This window comes from Xenopus laevis, chromosome 2L (assembly GCF_017654675.1).
Source record: "Xenopus laevis strain J_2021 chromosome 2L, Xenopus_laevis_v10.1, whole genome shotgun sequence".
Lineage (NCBI taxonomy): Eukaryota > Metazoa > Chordata > Amphibia > Anura > Pipidae > Xenopus > Xenopus laevis.
This window is the reverse complement of record NC_054373.1, coordinates 101,602,510-101,608,509: the sequence shown is the minus strand read 5'-3', so window position 1 is coordinate 101,608,509 and position 6,000 is coordinate 101,602,510. Positions and strand designations below refer to the sequence as shown.

At 40.0% G+C, this 6,000-nt stretch overlaps 1 protein-coding gene across 3 annotated transcripts in view; it reads left to right on the top strand.

Moving 5' to 3' along the window:
- The first annotated feature begins 1,235 nt into the window (after nt 1-1,235).
- tpst1.L (tyrosylprotein sulfotransferase 1 L homeolog) overlaps nt 1,236-6,000 on the top strand; it is a 39,948-nt gene continuing 35,183 nt past the window's right edge. The window contains exon 1 of one of the 3 annotated variants that reach the window (XM_041580976.1): nt 1,236-1,550. The gene's annotated coding sequence lies outside the window, so the exon portion shown is untranslated. The remainder of the gene's footprint in view (nt 1,551-6,000) is intronic. The other 2 variants (XM_018245041.2, NM_001092121.1) reach the window with 2 other exon arrangements.

Here is a 6,000-nt window from a genome sequence, read left to right as displayed (position 1 = left end):
GCTATGGGCAGGCCCGGACTGGCAATCTGTGGGTTCTGTAAGGTGCCATAGACAGTCACTATTTAATGGGCTGGTGGGGGCTGTTTGGGCCTCTGGGTACTTGGAATTCCAGGGCTAGTGATGGGCAAATCTGTGCGAAAAATTTGGAAAACGCATTGAAGTCAATGGGTGTCAAAATAATTTTGACGCAAGCTACTATTTTTATATGCATCACTATTTGGTCCAAATGCATTAAAGTCAATGGGCGGCCAAATAATTTCGATGCGCAACAATTTTTATACGTCAAATGTTTTTTTTTCCATGGTGGATTTTGCCGCAAATTCATGTCTGGTTAATCTTTTCGCCCATCACTAGCCAAAGCCTGTTTTGACTCCCAGTCCAGGCCTGGCTATGGTTTACTAATTCTTGTTAAACTTAGTGACTTTTAATACATATGGGGGTTAGTGCTTTGTCTGAAAATTAATACAGGCGGCCAAACATTATCCCCAAATAGCTCCTTCTCACTCAAGCCATAGCCAAAATACATCTTGTACATGTTGGGCAACTAAAATTAAAACTTCTGCACTTAAGAAGCCTTGTCTTGGACAATATTTGCAGTTAATTCAAATTAATAAAAGTGTTTCTGCTTCAAAATCTGCTAGTCCTCAAACTGAAGATTTCATTACAATAGTAGAAGATAGAGCAGGGCAGGCCCGGACTGGCAATCTGTGGGTTCTGGCAAATGCCAGAAGGGCTGTTGTATGGTTCCATAGAAAGTTACCATAGAGTGGTCTGGTTGGGGGCTGTTTGGGCTGGTAGGGGGCTGTTTGGGCCTCTGCATACTTGGAAAGGCAGGGCCTATTTTGACTCCCAGTCCAGGCCTGGAGCAGGGTAAGGCCATATTGATTTAATGGGGTAGGAGGGGTGGCACCTGCACATAGACACTGACACACACACACAGGTATACATCCACACTAACACATATAAACAATTGTCAACATGTGTTTATGCCAATGTATAAAATAAAAATACACTTTTTTCCTTTAATAACCAGAGAAAGTATTAATTCTAGTATGTTTTGTGCCATGGTACAGTTACATGTGGAGTAATACAGTGTGAAGAGGGCTGGAGTGAGAAGAGAAGCAGGGGCCATCTTCACTACTGATTTTCCTCGGTCCCTAAGCTGACTGAGAGCAAGGGATGAGAGAGCTGAAAGGGTCACGTTACACGTAGCTGGATAGATCCCTCCCCCTACTAGGAACAGATACACTGGCTGCTGCTATTGAAGCATTTGAAGCAGACAGGAAAGAAGGAGGGGGCACGGGTTGGGCAGTCACGATCAGATTTTTCTTCTGCAGCTAAGAACTGGCACTCGACCGAAAAACAATTTAAATAAAGGGCAACTGCAACCACAGCGGGTCTCCTAGAATCAGCGGGCCCTGGGCACATGCCCCCTTTGCCCCTTTATTAAAGTAGTAGCCCTGGAGGCAGAGAGCAGCGGAGTCCCAGGATGGCGGGGGCTGGGGGGAACCGGAGCTGACAGCGATAGTCTCCGTGGGACACAGACACAGGTAGGCACTAGGAAAGTAGGTTTCTTTGCGCGGCGGCTTTCGGGCAGGCTCACTACTAGTGATGAAGTATGGGTTTACACTGGAAAAGAAGGTAAGCTGGTATGTGTGCGCTCCCCTCATAGCGAGGCATGGGAAGCACAGCTGTATAAAGGGGAAACTCATGGCTGTGTCACAGGAGATGCTGCTTTGTGTGTGTGATCATCAGCGCTGGGAAGTGGATTAGGAAATTGTGCAATGTGTGTTTTAATGGCAGACTCTGATCGTTGCTAAAAGTCAGCTCTTCTAAACAGCGGTAAGTGAAGAGTAATGACTAACATTGGAAACCTTCCTGACCTGGCTGAGAAGCCTCCTTTTGCCTGGAGCTACCCACCAACTGAAATTATACCCACTAAATACTTTGTATCAGATAAGGCTTTAAACTGCCCATAAACGTACAGATTATAGTCTATATAGGACAAACGATCGTCCGACCTGCCACTAACTATTCAGATTAATATAAAGTAGTAAAGAGAACAAATCACACAATTACGTGGGCCATTAACAGATAGCAATCATACAAATCGTACAATCGTAGGCAATACATGCAGAGATTTAATCATTAGCCATTATATATGTACACAAAACAATCGTTTTGTACAATATCTATATTATATCTATGTCTATCTATATCTATGGCCAGCTTAGTGACTTTCGGAAGTTTCTTCTAATCATCAGACATCAGTGCTAGTATCAAGCTTTCTGTACCCAGTTTAGATCCTGTTCAGTTCTGGTATGTTACAGAAAATTGTATACCAATACAGTTTGCCATAGGTATTATCAAAAAAAAAAAAACTGTTTGGTTCCAGTTCTGCTTTTCAGTAGCTTTGAAGTTGCTAGGGTCTCTGTTACCCTCTAGGAACCAGGAAATGGTTTTAAAGGGGTTATTCAGCAGCTCTACAATTTGCAACTCAGCAATATGGTTGCTAGGGTCCAAATGACCCTAGCAACCTTGCATTGATTTGAAGAAGAGACTGTTATATGAATAGGAGAGGCCTGGATAGAAATATGAGTAATAAAAAGTAGCAATAACAATACATTTGTAGCCTTAAAGAGCATTTGTTTTTAGATGGGGTCAACGATCCCCATTTGAAAGCTGGAAAATAACTAAACCACTTACATCTAGCGGTGGCTCAGTATCCAGGTTGAGTTGGTGCCAAACAGTGTGTATCTGTAGAATATATTTTTGCAAAGCATGCTCATCATGTGGCTGGTTCATGATTTTGTATGCCAAGCTCTCCTCGTCAGCTCTAAGTTGCATTGACACTGTGGATCTTTAGTGACAAGTATTTAGGGAGGAAGTACTTCACTTTGTGAAGCCTCACAACTACTTTGAAAAGCAGAGCTTTGTAGATATTGTTTATCATTCATGTAATTTCCTACCCCAATGGAGCTTACAATCTAGGGTCACCATTGTATTGAGCTATGCTGACTTTGGATATTTTGACATTGCTAGAGCTCCTAATGGGTATCTCACAGGCACTTGTCTGCAATATTAATAAACAAGTGTTTAGAGTTCAAATATAGCCAGGATTGTTATTGAATTTAAACATTTTAAATAAGGGACGGAGCAGCCAGAGACTGTGGAGTCGACTGTGATCTCCAGCAAGTTCCTACACCTCAGGCAAAAAACCTAGACTGCATGCTCCAACGGGCAGCAAATAACTTCCACTGCAAGTTATATTATTTCTTAACTTCTGATCCTAGTTAGTGCTATTTATTCTTTGTCTGTTTTATTTAAAAAAAAAACATCTTTTCATAATGTATTTTATTGCACCAGTCAGCAAGTTAGCTGTTATTTGTACAGTTCAGCATCCTGATAAGTAGAAAGTAAAATAGGTTGGCACATCTATGTTTAGTAAGGTGAGGCACATGAAGTAGACTTATATCTTGGTTAATAGTGAAGCAGAGCCAGATTCTGTATGCCAGCCTGTAACGAGAGTAAGTGTAAATCTCTGTAACTAATATAAATTTCTTGGTTTTATAGCTAGCAGCAGTGATTTTGGGCAGAAGTCCTAATTTGGATTTATGATATATCTGTTCTGGCACAGAATGCCATGAATCTTGCATTCTGTATAAGGATTTAGTTTCAAAGTTTTTAGGAGGGTTCCACTGTTTATTAATGCTTTGGATACAGTCAACCATGTAAAGTTAGCTTGAAATTGGAGTAAAATGTTGCTTTACTCCAGAAAATGACCCAGCATCAAATTCACAAATGGCTTTCCACCACTTTTGTATTTTTTCCCAGCACCTTATAGCCAAGAAGTCATACTGACATTCTTCTCACTCCCTACTCACACATTGCAGGCCATGTTCTTCTGTTGAAAAACAACCCCAGTGAACAGCAAACAACTATTCTGATAAGACAGGATTGCATATGGTCAGCCAAGACACACAAAAAAATTGCTGTGATAGATGGCTAGTCTGAAAGCTTTCTTATTTAGACAACACAATCTCTTTGTTGTCTGGAGAATACTTCTGTCAAGACCGAAAAAACCTTTTTTTTTTTTTTTAGAAATGGAAGATTCAGTTTGCACAGTAAACTATGTCATAATATTTTAATGTCTGCTTAAGAGAAAATACAGAAGGTCATTATATAGGCTAACACTATGGGGCCGATTCACTAAATTCGAGTGAAGGATTCGAAGTAAAAAAACTTTGAATTTCGAAGTATTTTTTGGGCTACTTTGACCATCCAATGGGCTACTTAGACCTTCGACTACGACTTCGAATCGAAGGATTCGAAGTAAAAATCGTTCGACTATTCGACCATTCGATAGTCGAAGTACTGTCTCTTTAAAAAAAACTTTGACCCCCTAGTTCGGCAGCTAAAAGCTACCGAAGTCAATGTTAGCCTATGGGGAAGGTCCCCATAGGCTTTCCTAAGTTTTTTTGATCGAAGGATATTCCTTCTATCGTTGGATTAAAATCCTTCGAATCGTTCGATTCGAAGGATTTAATCATTCGATCGAAGGAATAATCCTTCGATCGTACGATCGCAGGAATAATCCTTCGATCGTACGATCGCAGAATTTGCGCTAAATTGAAGGATTTCAATTCCTAGTCGAATATCGAGGGTTAACTAACTCTCGATATTCGACCCTTAATGAATCAGCCCCTAAATGTATTCTGTCTAGTTTCAAGAAATGGATGTAAGCTGTATTGCTGCACTCACTGGCATGTGCCTAGTTGGAGATCTGTGTTGTTTCAGAGGTTCTTGTCTATTGTTATCGCTGTATTATCTCAATTGTAAATACTAGAATTCAGCCTTAGAAATGTCATGGCTTATAAATGTCACGGCTTTAGAGACTTGTAATTATGAGTCATGTGTATGTGCAGCTTCATAAAATTAGATCCTTTTTCTCATGGAAATATTTTATGGCTGCCATAAGGTCTTTGGCATTTTTGCGTATGTTAGTCATGAACATTTTTTTTTTACCCATGTAATACAACTAACTGGTAAATGTTGCATGTATGCTAAGTAATGTGGAAGTCAGTGAAGTTTCAATCCTATAGAACTACTACTGGTCCAACAAGATCAGTTCAGAAATTTTGCAATTCTGCTCATGATGCCAGCACAGTATATGCCACAGGCAGAAGCTGTGCTTGTGATTTTTCATTAACTGTAGTTGGATGGGATTGAATTAGTTTGTGGCCCTTTAAATTGAATTCAATTCCCTGTGCTTTGATTATTGCTACTCACCTGTGCAATAGTTTTTAGCTTGGTCTGTAAGGTTGATTATAATAGTAACTGTGCCACACAGGAATGCTTTGGGGGCTGTGTACTGCATTTTAAGTAGGCTTAATACACAGCACCAAATAAAATAGTCCCCATTAGCCTTCATCAAATCCCAGGTATTAATTACCTGAAAAGAACAATGTAACACCTCTTCTGCTCTGTGATCTGTGGTAAAGATATGTGCATTTAATTTATGAGCAGTCTGTTGCTCAGACCTGGTTCTTTAGTTATCATTATTAATCAGTATTTATTAAAGGATCAGTATAGCCAAAAATGTAAATTATTCATTTAACTTGACCAGCCAATTGCATGGGTCCTATAAATGCAAATATCTTTTTGAAGCAGCAGTACTTTTATTTTTTTGCAGTTGGCTGTTCTGTGTTTTGCCATCTATTAAGTATTTTATAAGGAAAGCCCCATCCAATCTGCATATTAATGGGGGTGAATACAATCGCTGTAGAGAGAACTGTCATGAATTTTTTTGGGGCTTTAGCTGACAATCTTAATTGTTTCTAAAAGTATGGAACTAAAGCTGGCCATAGACGCAAAGATCCAATCGTTCAAATCCTCGACCAATCGGACTTCCCCATCTCCCGACCTGCCGCTAACCTTCAGTTTAAATAAAGTAGTAAAAGAACAGATCAGCCGATGTTCTGCCCCTAACAGCAATCATAC